The sequence below is a fragment of the Hyperoodon ampullatus genome, assembly GCF_949752795.1.
Source record: "Hyperoodon ampullatus genome assembly, chromosome: 6".
Taxonomy (NCBI): domain Eukaryota; kingdom Metazoa; phylum Chordata; class Mammalia; order Artiodactyla; family Ziphiidae; genus Hyperoodon; species Hyperoodon ampullatus.
The window spans coordinates 111,966,666-111,979,919 of record NC_136919.1 but is presented as its reverse complement, the minus strand read 5'-3'; positions in this window follow the sequence as shown (position 1 = coordinate 111,979,919).

Genomic DNA, 13,254 nt, shown 5'->3' with positions numbered 1-13,254 from the left:
GAAAATTAGAATATGGGCTTTTTGGGAATCATGTACTCTGTGATTATAAACTGAAGGACATGGGGTAGATCAGTAATACTACTCTGGGCAAGTTTTTTGGGAGTCCCATCAGGTTAAGGACTAAGGGTTAGGGTCAGTGGCTTGTTTTGCCATTTTAGGAAAATCCTCTTCTGCCTTCAAGTTTCCTCATTCTCATTCTGTAGATGGTCAGGGAATAGAATATTAGGGGAGTATCACCACTTATCACTCAGACTTGCTCTTTGAGAGCTACTTACCCCCATGTCCAGTCTAAGTTCTCACCTGGTCCTTTATGGCCTTGGGCTAGTTGTCCAGTTGCTCAGACCCACCTCCAGGTATGAGTATGAGAGATCCTACTCATAGGCTCTTTTTCTCTCCCCATTGTTGACCAGTAACTCCAAGATGACTAAGTATATCTGTATCAAGGAGCTTCCATTCTGTCTCTAGAAAGGGAAGAGAAATGTGAAATGTCAGAGAATTCTCTTGTTCTTAGAATATACTGGGACCTTCTGGAAAACACAGCTGGATCTCACTCTGAATTTTTTGAGTGGGGAGGCATTTCCTTCCTTGGCAGATTCATCTTCTCACTCCATCAGGGGAAATGCACAGAATGTTGTCCTGAATTCAAGTAGCATTTTGCCTGTGAGCTCCCAGACAGAGATAGGACCAGGATTTCTAACTGTGGCTTGACATAGTGAATTGAATGTAATTGTATATGTTCTAATGTCTGGACAGTCCTATGTGTAAATATTATAATTTGTGTGTTGTGGGTAGTACATGCTGAAGACAGAAGATGACAGTTTCAAGGGGAATGAAACCCTCTCTTACCTATAGATAGTGAGCACATGATTATAATAGATACTTTTAACAATAGCATTTGAGCCCCTATTACATTATACAAGGTGCTTTACCACTTATTGTTAGGTGTCCCTGACCTGAAAAGATATGAAGAATATTAAGAGACCATTTATTTAGGAAGAGATGACAATTAGAAGTCAGAAGTTTTCAGGAAACTGGTGGTGGTTTCCAGACTGAAGCACTCTGGAGAAGGGCATGGGATGCTGAAAAGGCCTCATCCCCAAGACTAGGTTCTGTATCCATTCAGTGACTAAAGCAAATAGTGTTTCTAAAGCACTCAAGGGGCTTGGGTAGGGGTGGGGGGAGAGTCTGAACATTGGCCAATAACACTATGGTTATGGGTATAAGACTGCTCCAGACTCAGTTGGTGACTGGAAGATAAAAGTGAGTTGTCATCACACCCAACAGATAGCTGTATACTAGAAATATATAGAGAAGGTGCAATGTATTTCAAGCTAGGGCTTCCTCTCAGATTTCATAATGGTTCCCCAAATTCTATCCTCCAGACTGCTCCACTGTGGAGACATTTCTGATTCTTTATCCTTTCTCTCCTCACTGAGATGGTCATGCCCTCACTCTATTCTTACAAGCAATTGGCAAATAACCTCTGTTATAGTGCCTATCACACTGTGTGGTAGTTACTCTCTGTATGACTTCCTTTTCCTCCCCTAGGTGAACATCTTCAGTGCCTAACCCAATGCTAGGCACAGAGTAGACACTCAGTAAAAGTTTGCTCAAGAAATGAATTAGACAATTTCATAATTAATTCTACATCTAAACCCAGCTCTACTTGCAGTACGGTCTGAGTGATTGGGGCCACATCTTAAACATTGAGCCCATTTGCAGAACTGTGATAAGTTCATTTGGGGCTAGCCTTGCCTCTACCGTCCTAGGCTATGCTGAAGATCTGTGATAAAAACAGATGTGCCTGGCAGCTTCACCTCATGCTTTATTAGGGAAGCTGTTGTGTGAATCGGCTAGCAGATCAGGGAGTTTACTTTATGTATATCTGGGAACTCTAGTCAGTTGCCTGGCATCCTTAATCAGGCTGCAGAGAGAGGGATGGAGTGAGCCAGGCACACCCTGAGCAGGTGATTCCAATTTTTAAATTAGATGAGCAACAGTGGATTGAATTGTTCCAACATTCTCTGTCAGACTTCTCCCTTTCCTCTAAGCTCTGAACACACCTCCTTGGCTTTTGTTTTACAGTTGATGAAAACTGCTCTTTTAAATGAGAATAAGTCACACCAAAAAGACAAGAGTTGAGATGCTACAGGCGTCAAAATTTGTGACCTCCCTACTAGCCACTGGACCCATGGAGATCACCAAGTAGATTTTTAAAAATTCTATTGGATTATTATGCTGAGGCTGCCATCTTGGGGTCTCTGTGGCTTCCTGAGGCTCCTCACACGGTTCACAGAGATCTCTAATCTTCGGTATTCACTGACCCAGCTCTACCCTCACTGGAGGAGTGGAGGAAGTCATCTCAATCATGACTTTCTCCAGCACATACCGACCAGTGACAAACCACCACTGGGAAGATGGATGGAGCTGAAGTAACCGGTCTCTGGCATACACTGATTATGAGAGCTGTTCAGATTGGGATTCAAGGGGCAGGGTGTTGTCAAAATCAGCTCGTAGAGCTAGAGTGATGGGGACATTTAAAGAGCAGCAGGTGCATCGGGGTGATCATGAAAACAACATGCTGAGCAGTGGTACATGTCCATATGTTTCTGGGTATAAATAATTTCTAATTAGTAAATTGTGGAAGAAAACTTTCAAGATGGGAATGCAAGCATAGGCATTCTTTATTATGTATGGAGGCTGGAAGCAGGAGGCTTGAAAAACAAAGACCCATCTCTGCCTAAATAAACAGGAGATCTCTCGAAAATGATCCTCAGAATCTTAGAAATATGAAACGGGATGTTAGTAGATCTCTGTGTCCAGTCTTCTGTCTCTAAGTAGTTGATTGGCAAAGGGGCTGAAGCCCAACAGAAAGCAATAAAGAAGAGCGTCAAAAGTGGGTGCTAATGACCCAACTGCCAAGGCCACTATTCATACTGGTAAAAGGAGTGAGTAACCCTTTCCAGGAAACTGCCCACTGGGCAGCGATAGCTGGTCTTACTGCTGTTTTTACTCTCTTATTATTTCTCTTCCTCTCAAGGTCAAACGCCTCCAGGAAACCACCTGGGTAAATCCTCACAATGTCAGGTCACACACCAAAGGTCCAGAAGTGAAAAGCACAAGCGTCAGCCTTTCCCAAACTTAGAAACTTTCCACAGTGAAAATTCCATCACTCATTACTAGGTAAATGACTTCTTGTTCTCTGGGGATAGTTCCCTTGATTATTTTGAGATAAATTTATATTCAGTAGGCTCATCTCTCCATCTAAACTTCAATTCTTCTTTTCATTTATATATATAAATGTATATATATATGTATAATGTACACATACATGTTTATATGTATATATATTTAACAGAATGTATATAAAGTTAGTGGAATATATATAATACAAAATATATATTTTTACACACATATTAATATATTATATAATACATACATTTTATATACACACACGTATATATATCACAAAAATCTAATGATAAGACTGCTCTATCCTTCTAGTATGCTAAAAGGCATACTCAAGGATAAGTGATTAGATGCCTGGATAAGGCATATTACAAGTCCCAAGATTAGAACTACAAAGATCTAAGGAGGGAGGTCCCTGTGTCTGGCAATTCAGGCGGACATCACAGAGGAGGAGGAATGTGCACTGGACTTTGAAGGATGGGCAGAATCTGTCCATTGGAAGGCAGGGGAGAGGCATTCATTGGAGTGTTTTCTTCTTTTGGGGACTCCTGCTCTGTTCAGAATCATCATTCTCCCCCACTTTTCCTTCTAGGACATCTCTGGAATAGAATTCTTTGTTCCCAAGAGAAAACATTTAGGCAGACAAAGGGCCAGCTCCCTGGAAAGTTTGTCTCTTTTGATTGCTCCCCATATGGAAGCAGCTCTCTTGTGACTGCACTGGGGTACAAGGAGGGCCTCTGCCATCAAGAGGGGGGGTTCAATTGGAGGGTTGGGAAGAAACAGGGTTAAATATGATGGGTCCTTATTTGGGGGGCCATATGTCTGGCTTGCCTAGATTGTGCCCCCCAATTTTATACCTGTTGGCCTGGCATCCTGTCCAAAGTAGCACCTCCTTTCACTCTTAAAAGTATTGCCATTTAGATGACAGTTATATGGTTTCCCCCACCCCCAACAGAGTGGAAGGAGAAAAGGAGGGTGAGTGATATAGGTCTTTGACAAAAACCCTTCTGGAGAAGGATTCAGCCTTGGGGTCTAGCAGTGATGATCAGTATCACCTTGGGCTAAAGATGTAGCAACAACTTCCTCTTAAAGGTAAGGATGATTGAATCAGAACCCAGTTGACTGCCAGAGGCCCTCAAACCTATCTTCCTGTCTCTGAGCCAAGTGTACCCACCCCAGAGGTGGCCAGTGTGGGTCTGGAGAGCACTGGCTGAGGACTCACTGAGCATATGATGTGTCAACGGTGTCCATCAGTGGGCTCTGCCCAGGCCAAGACAGACCCTACCAGGTGTCCTCTCCTTACCACACATAGCAGCAGTGATCATGCCAAATACGCATTCGTGTTCACCATCTGCTGCTAGGACACTTCAGAAACCAGATGGAAGGCAAAGTGAGACAGTTAGATGGTCTAGCCACATGCTATTAGGGAAAGTTACTTGCTTCCTAAAGACCCCAGTTTCCTTCTTGAAGATAAAATGGGATAATGCCACTAGTCCAGGCTACTTTTGACAATTGTTTGTAAATTTTTTTTCCCCAGCAATCAATTGCCTTTCAGGGTTAAAGGTTTATTTTTGCTGGTTTTTACCAGGAAGATTGCCAAATCTTGCGCTGCCCTAGGGCAGGTGCCTAGTCACCTCCCTCCCTGCTTCAGGTCTGCTTGGGGAAAGTCTTTTCTATCAACAGCCTCCACTGTTGATAGAAAAGCAGGAAGGAAAACATCTCAAGGGGCTGGGGCTGTCCTCTCCTTAGAAGTTGGGCTGACACTGGGCAGATCAGTAAAAGCCCGAGGCCCAAGTTTCTAGCCCCAGTCTCAAAGCAGACCTGAGCCACATCAACATTTTAAGTGACTTTACTTGCTTTTATTGTATTTTTTGTTGTTTTATGTTTTACGCTAATATTTATTGTGCATGTCTACACGCCAGACTCTGTGCTAAGAACGTGGCATGCATTAGCACATGGCATCCTCCTGTTATCATCCCTAGTTTATAGATGAAGGGCCACACCTCTAATGAGTGAAGTCAGGGTTCCAGCCCAGGTCCATCTGCTCAGCAACCTGGCCTGCTTTTGAGGCCAGATAGCATTGTTAGGGGCATTTCTGGGACATGGGTCTCCCTTCCTGGCTCTTTTGTGAGCTTGCTGCCTGCTCAAGCCCTGTGTCGCATCATCATGGGCAATTTTTCCCTGAGCACCTCATGTACAGGGCACATGGGGGGGTCACCAGGGGACACAAAGAAATGGAAGATTCAGCTGCTGGTCCCAGGGTCTAAATTCAGCTTGGAAAACCAGAAATGTGAGTAGCCTAAGGCAGTGCCTGCTGCCGTGTGTAGGTCATAATGATTCCATGGACCCCTTCTTCCCCCATCGGTCTGTCAAATCTTTCTCATCCTTCAGATATGAGTGACCCAATGGCCATCTCTCTGTGAGACCAGTCCAAAATGTATCCCCATCTCTAGCGGCATGGTGAATTTTCTTTAGTGTTACAGTTATTTGTGTCACCATGTAGATGGAAAATGCTTATTAGGAGAGATCTGTCCCCTTATACAACATCTTACCATTTTAGCTAGTTTGAGTGTTTATTCTGTGCCAAGCACTAGGCTGAAGGCTTTACATGCCTATCTCATCTAATCTGCGCAGTGACACCCAAATCCAGGTTGTTAGAATCTTTTTCCACTGATGAAGAAATTGGGGCACAGAGGTTGAAATAACCAGCTGGGGGTCACAGAGCTGGGGCCGTCTGTGTGACTCCACAGTTCACTACAGTATATGGTTAGTCTCACACAGATTGAACTCCTGGTCAGCCCTCAGTGTTCCAGGAAGGAAAGTGACGGCCCATCACCATCACCATGACCTCGAGCATCTTCCTTGCTGCAGAGCCTCAAAATATCTAGGGAGTCACTAGCCACCTCTGGGTGGATTGTCCAGAGGTGGATTCAGTGATTATCCCAACCCTGGGAGAAAACCCACTCAATAGAGCAAGGCTCTGATCCATTAGGTGATCCAGGACTGAAAAGCAGGGACACTTTTTAGATTCTAAGGAATTCTAGGGAAAGAGGAACCTGGAAAATATCCTAGACTGGGGAAGACCTTTTCTCGCACCCTGAAAATTCAGTCATCAAGCCAGGCTGAGTCGTGATCCATCTCAATCTCTCCCACCATGATTCTTGCCTCTTCTCTAGACGCCAATTCCAGCCCTGCTACTCATAGCTCTGAGCATGGCTTCCAGCAGGTTTGCACGTTGTGGCCTCTTTGCATTTAGAGATGTTCTTCTTCCCCCCTCTTTCACTTCACCAGATCTTACCTTTCCTTCAAGACTCAGCATGAAGCCCCTCCTCCTCTAAGTAGTGAAGCTGACTCTGCTTCCCACGATGGCCCCACTTCGTCACGCATCCCTCGGTGCTTGGGATCTGGGACTGCAACCCTCTTCTTTGTTAAAACTGTTAAGCTGGGAGTTCTGTAAGAGTATGTCATGCCCACACATATTCCTCAGGGTCTGGCACACGCTGGGTGCTGAGTCCATATCTAAAGATGCATGCTTTGTTCCAGGCTGTACACCCCCTTCCCCTAGGAGTACCTTCACTACTAGCATATTAAGAGTCACTTCTCTTGGGAATATCTGCTTTTTAAAGAAGAGAACAGAGGGAGAGAGCCCGATGGGATGCAAGAGTTGTATTGGAAAGACTAATCTAATGGCGGCATTTTGGAAAATGATAAGCAGAGTGGAGAAATATGTTGGGGGTTTGAAGGGCTCTGGAGTGACAGAGGCGGCCCACAGGATGAAGGATCTCTGTGCTGAACCTCAGATCCTTCAGAGAACAGCCCCATGGCTAACACCCATCCCGGCCCTGTGCACCCATCCCCCATCCTGCAGATGAGGACGTGGAGCTTTGCTGTGCTGATAGTTGAGGTTAGTCCTGTACACACGGCTTGGCTCTCAGACTCCTCCCCCCATACTCCCTCCCTGGGAGCCCATTCTTGCCCAGCTAGAACGCCTGCGTACACTCTACATCCAGCCCTCCAGCCTCCTGCCTGCCTGCCCCCTCTTTATTTATCCTTTCTTTCTCTTGCTCTCTCCCTGTCCTCTGAGCTTTAATTTCCATTTTGGGGTTGGGGATGGGGAAGAGGTTAAAGAAGGAAGGGGGCCTGAATAAGGAGTGTCCCCTCACTTGTGAGCCCCGATTCTCCCCCTGCAACTCTGACTGTCACCATCCTGCTGCTGTACCTCCAGGGATGCCTGCTCACCTGGGAGCCAGCGCATGTCCTGCTGTCACCTGAGTAGGTGGCATGATGCAGCCCTGCACCGCTGAGCCACTTCTTAAATCAGATGCTCACTTAACACAATCACCTCATTATGGGGAGTTTAGCACTATGGTAGCTTTACATACACTTTTACAATTGATTTTAAGCAGAGAAGAATTCAATTGCTGTGGGGTTGAGCTTGCGTGCATATTACATTTTTAGAAAATCAATTGCCGGCCATGGAGGCATTTATTAAGCTGGAGCTCTAACAAGAAACCCACAGTTGGTTCAGCAAGGTGGGAGGTTATCAAAGATGAGCAGAAGAGAGAGCAGGTTGGAGAAAGCACTAGAAGGGGATTTCCCCTCTGTTTCTATCCCCGGGGTCTAATGCTGGGTCCCTACATTTGGGAGAGAACTTTAGAGGTTTTCATACATCCCCATTTTACAGATGAGGTCAGGGAGGCTAAGCTAGTGCTGCTCAACCCAGTCAGAGCTATTTCCTCAATATGCGCTGAAGTTGACTCTTCCTGGTTGGGTCTCCTTGTTACTGTTACTAGGATTTCCCTGGCAGGGATCTGCCCGGTTACAGGGCCATGTTGACCTTCTACAATAACACATTTTAGAGCTGAGAACTAAACCATACTCATCACGGTCTTTCCTCTCAGCACTTGCCCAGGTTGATGGGAGCTAAGTCATGTCCCAGCTGGCTAGGCTCCATCACCACTATGCCAGTTCATGCCTTACATAGGCAGCTGTCATTGACTCTCTTGTCCCACTTTTTCAATATCAGTCCCTGAGAAATATTTCCCACTGATTCTATCTAGCGTTGCTATTTCTTTCTTTGCAGGGCTCATCCTCCCCCTGCCCCAGCCTGCCTTCCTGGGACCTCCTCCAATCCCTCCCCTTCCTCTTCTTTCCCCTCCATTTACCTTACACTTCAGGGCAGTTAGAAATTTTACATACTAACCTAAATTTTACATGCATGGTGACTGAGGCAAACTTCTGATTTAAGTGGCTATGAGGTTTCTCGAAGGCAAAGGACATGATAACAACAGCATATTGTGATACCAGAAGAAAGGCTGCATTTTATTATAGCATCTTGTCATCCAACCAAGAAAAACCTCTTTCATGACCTCAGACGGGAACTTAGCTCTCTTGTCATCATTTTACAAATGCAAATCATGGGTGCTTACAAGGGGGTCTGGGGAGGAGGGATGGAGAGGGCAGTGGAAAACACCCCTGATGCTGTAGAAAAACAACTCCAATGCATATGGCAGGGTAGCAGCAAAATCCTGTGGTTACAATTTGGTGGAAGAGTTGGTAGAATATATGGGGTTCTAGGATTATAGAAGAGTACGATCTCTGCTAGCCATATTCCTTTAGGGGTCAGAGGGGGCAATGTTCATAAAGGGGGTAGATTGGGTGGAGTCGATGTCATCCAAAAGTGGGTCTCACAGGATAGGTTATTATTATGAGTTGAATTGTGTTCCTCCAAAAGATGTATTGAAATCCTACCCTCTAGTACCTCAGAAAGTAAACTTCTTTGGAAATAGGGTCATTGCAGAAGTAATTTGTTAAAGTGAAATTATAGTGGAGTAAGGTGGGTCTTCAATCCCATATGATTACAATGTGTCCTTATAAGAGGAGAGAACAGCGAAAATGTGTGATGAGACAGAGATTGAAGTGATGCATCTACAAGCCAAGGAACACCAAGGATCTGCCAGACAATCACCAAAAACTAAGAAGGAGGCATAAGGCAGATTCCCTCAGGATGCTCAGAAAAAGACCAGCCTGCTGACTCCTGGATTTCAGGCTTCCAGCTTCCAGAACTGTGAGAGAGTGCATTCCTATTGTCTTAAGCCATCCAGTTTGTGGTATTTTGTTATGGCAGACCTAGGAAATGAATACAGTTATCAAAGGGAAATTACATCTTGTAAATCAGCACGTGTCTTTTTTTCCACATTACGGGAAGCCAGAAATATGAGACGATGAATGAGCCTGAAGACTGTATCCAAACAAGGCAACTGTTAAACGAATGCCAGTTCTCATGCTGGTGCCAGTCCATATCAACAGGATCACTGTCTCTGCTAACTATAGCTATAACAATAACCGCCATGTGGGCAGTATGTTGTAAAGCTAAATAAAAATACCAGAATAAGTCGTACTTTTGGACCACATTTCCTCTTGTACTAATAGAGATATGCAGTTGATACACTTTGTGAAGTAAACACACACAATATAGTTTACATCCAAATTGGATTCTATAAATTTCCTGTTATAAACTTTCAAAAATATGATATTATTTTTAGAGTATTAGTTTAAAATTGCCAGTCATGCTTTCTTAGAAAGGACTGTCTTTTGCTCTGAAATGGTCTCTCCTAATTTATTTTTAATTTTTACATGTTTATTGGTCCTTGAAATGCACACCGGGGAATTGCTATGTGTATTCTTATCAGGACATCTTGAAGTTTACCCTCTATTTGTAACCTTCCCTGAGATCTCCAAACCAGTGGTTCTCAATGTGGGGTGACTATGCCCCTCAGGGGACATTTGGCAATGTTGTAACCACCTGGGGAGGAGGCTGTATTGGCATCTAGTGGGTAGAGGTCAGGGATGCTGGTAACATCATCCTACAATGTACAGGACAGACTACCCCAAACAAAGAATTATCTAGCCTCAAATGTTAGTGGTGCCAAGTCTGAGAAACCCTGCTCCAGACCAATCTAAGTTTTCTCGCTTATGGTATTATGAGCATTTTCTGTGTGTTTTAATTCTGGACATGTACTTATCCTGCATCTGGTTTTGTACTGTTCTCTTGATCGTTTCCGTCGCTGAATGAATGTGAATTTTGATCCCACCTCTTTCATTTATCTAGTTGTGTAATTTTGGCCAAGTCACTAAACTATTCTATGCTTCAACATCCCTATCTGTAACATGAGATAATAATATTTAACTCGGGTGGTTTTAATGATCAAAGTCAATGCATGTAGATAATGCACTAGTTGACATTTACTCAGCGCTTGCCATGGGCCAAGGACTGTGCTAAATGCTTTAGGTTTGTTACCTTTCATTTACTCTTCCAAACAACTCTGTAAGGTTAGTGTAACGGTTACCATTTTTCATTTCATATACATTTGGTAAACCATAGCCATTTCTCTAATTATTGTTTCTTCTAGGTGGGTTGCTCTGTGCTGGGGACTCTGAGGGTAGAAGGAAGACTGTCCTCTAGACTCTTTTTTTTTTCATTTTTTTAAACATCTTTATTGGAGTATAATTGCTTTACAATGGTGTGTTAGTTTCTGCTTTATAACAAAGTGAATCAGCTATACATATACATATATCCCCATATCCCCTCCCTCTTGCGTCTCCCTCCCACCCTCCCTATCCCACCCCTCTAGGTGGTCACAAAACACTGAGCTGATCTCCCTGTGCTATGCAGCTGCTTCCCACTAGCTATCTATTTTATATTTGGTAGTGTATATATGTCCATGCTTCTCTCTCACTTCGTCCCAGCTTACGCATCCCCCTCCACGTGTCCTCAAGTCCATTCTCTATGTCTGTGTCTTTATTCCTGTCCTGCCCATAGGTTCTTCAGAACCATTTTTTTTTTAGATTCCATATATATGTGTTATCATACCCATAATTCAAAAAGAGTCATGTACCACAATGTTCATTGCAGCTCTATTTACAATAGCCAGGACATGGAAGCAACCTAAGTGTCCATCGACAGACGAATGGATAAAGAAGATGTGGCACATATATACAATGGAATATTACTCAGCCATAAAAAGAAATGAAATTGAATTATTTGTAGTGAGGTGGATGGACATAGAGTATGTCATACAGAGTGAAGTAAGTCAGAAAGAGAAAAACTAATACCGTATGTCCTCTGGACTCTTGACCGTGGGCTCATGATTTACCTGTCTCGGCCTGTGTTCCTGTCTAGTTGGCAAAGGATTGACTCCGCTCCATGCTTCTCTTCCTCCTAGAACCAGAAAACTTGCCTAGCCATGTCCTTTTCATGGAGCAAGAGAACCAGCTTCACTGGGCAAGTGCATTTAAAGCCTTTGCTTGCCTCCAGTCTGCTAACATCCCATTGACCAAAGCAAGTCACATGGTTGATGGGGCGGGTTGGCAAGAGACCCCATCTGAGGTGGGAGCCCACTGTAGAGAGATATGGTAAAGGGAAGGGTAAAACATTGGGGCCATAAATGCAATCTACCACAGGTTTGCAATTATAAGCCATTCAATCAATTCTACTTAGAAGGAATCCTGGGGCTCTCGCCCCACCAGAGAAATCAATCGGTGTCAGCTTTGCAGGAAGTTCTCCTTCCCTTCTTCCTTCTGTGGACTGTGCCACACACACTCCAGGAGGTATCGATAGGATGGTGAAGGTTCCCTGCCAGGATCTGGTGCTGTCCTGCTCATGGGTTCCTGGCTGTGGCAGATAGGCCTGTCCAGTATTTTCCAGGGAGCCAAAGAAAGAAAGGCAAGGCAAATTTCCCCCTCACCTCCAGCTATTAAAGCATTTGTAGACATAGAGAGAGATGTTAAACCAGGAGGGGGAAAAAAAGGCTTCTTTGAAAAGCCTTTAGAAAGCCTTCTCTCTCTCCCATCTGTTCAGCTCGTGGGAAGGTTCTGTTTTCTGTACTTAAAGGATTTGTAAGTTCATTACCAACAAGTAAAATGCACAAAGCACACAGAGAGACATCGAGGTCTGATTCACCATCTGCTGGGGAGTCGCATCCATGCAAACAGAGCGGTGCTGTTCCTGTCAGTGAGAGGGTGGACGCCGGCCCAGCCGGGCCGCAGAGACTCTAGCGGGCAGGGTTCTTCCATTGTTAATTACTGCACATGGGGAAGGGCTGCACTCGTAGGCCCTGGAACTCCCATGCTTCCTGATGCTTAACCCTCTGGATCTGGAGGCCAATGGTTTGCCATAAAATGTAGAAGAACATAATCACGGCTTTCCCAGACTTGGAGCAGAGTTCTGGTGAAAACCACTGCAGTTTCCGAGCTCCTGGCCTTTATGGGGCCCGCCTGGCCGGATGTCAGTGGGAAGGGCCATTGGCATGGCTTTCTCTCCTGCTAAAGAGATCTGCTTCCAAAGCCCCATTCCAGCCTCTGTTCTTGCTGGTTCCAGAAAAGTCCATTTAGGGCTGGCCCTGGCAAAAGTGCGAAGGAGTGAAGTTTGTGCCTGGCTCCCCGGTGTGATGGTCTCCAGGCTCCCTGCCCCCCTATGCTGCCTCCTAGTGTCCACAGTTGTGGCCTCATGACTAGTTCATGTAGGCTCCTGCTTCCCTGGCCTCTGAGACCCACCCTGGGCTTTATTCTAAGTCCTCCTTTGCTCTTTACCCATCACCTTCATACTCCAGCTCAAACACCCCAAACACCCATGCCTGTGATTCCACCCACTGCACCCCATGCAGATCGAGGTTTCTGACCTGTTGCTCTGCCGGGTGCCCTGTTTCTCTAGTATCAGGCCTACATCTCTTGCCAGTCCTCCCAGGGAAGTCAGATCTAACCCTAAAGTCCAGACTAGCAGCTAGTGCCCAGTTACCACCCCTGACATTGCCTGTCTGCCTCAGTCTCCTTCCTTGCTGCCTTCCTCCCCTGTCATTAAGAAAGTCCTCTTAACCTGGATAAGCCTTATGACCACCTATCTGGACTCCACAGGGATCCTACCTCCTTCTTCTTAAGGCTCTTTGATCAGCTTGCACCCTTGGGTTCCCCACACACTGCCTGTAGAGGGACTGTCTGCAGACGCCTGTTCTGCCCCCCTAGATGTGCTGCAGGCCTCCTCAGGGCCCACTGTCCTGCTGTCCACTG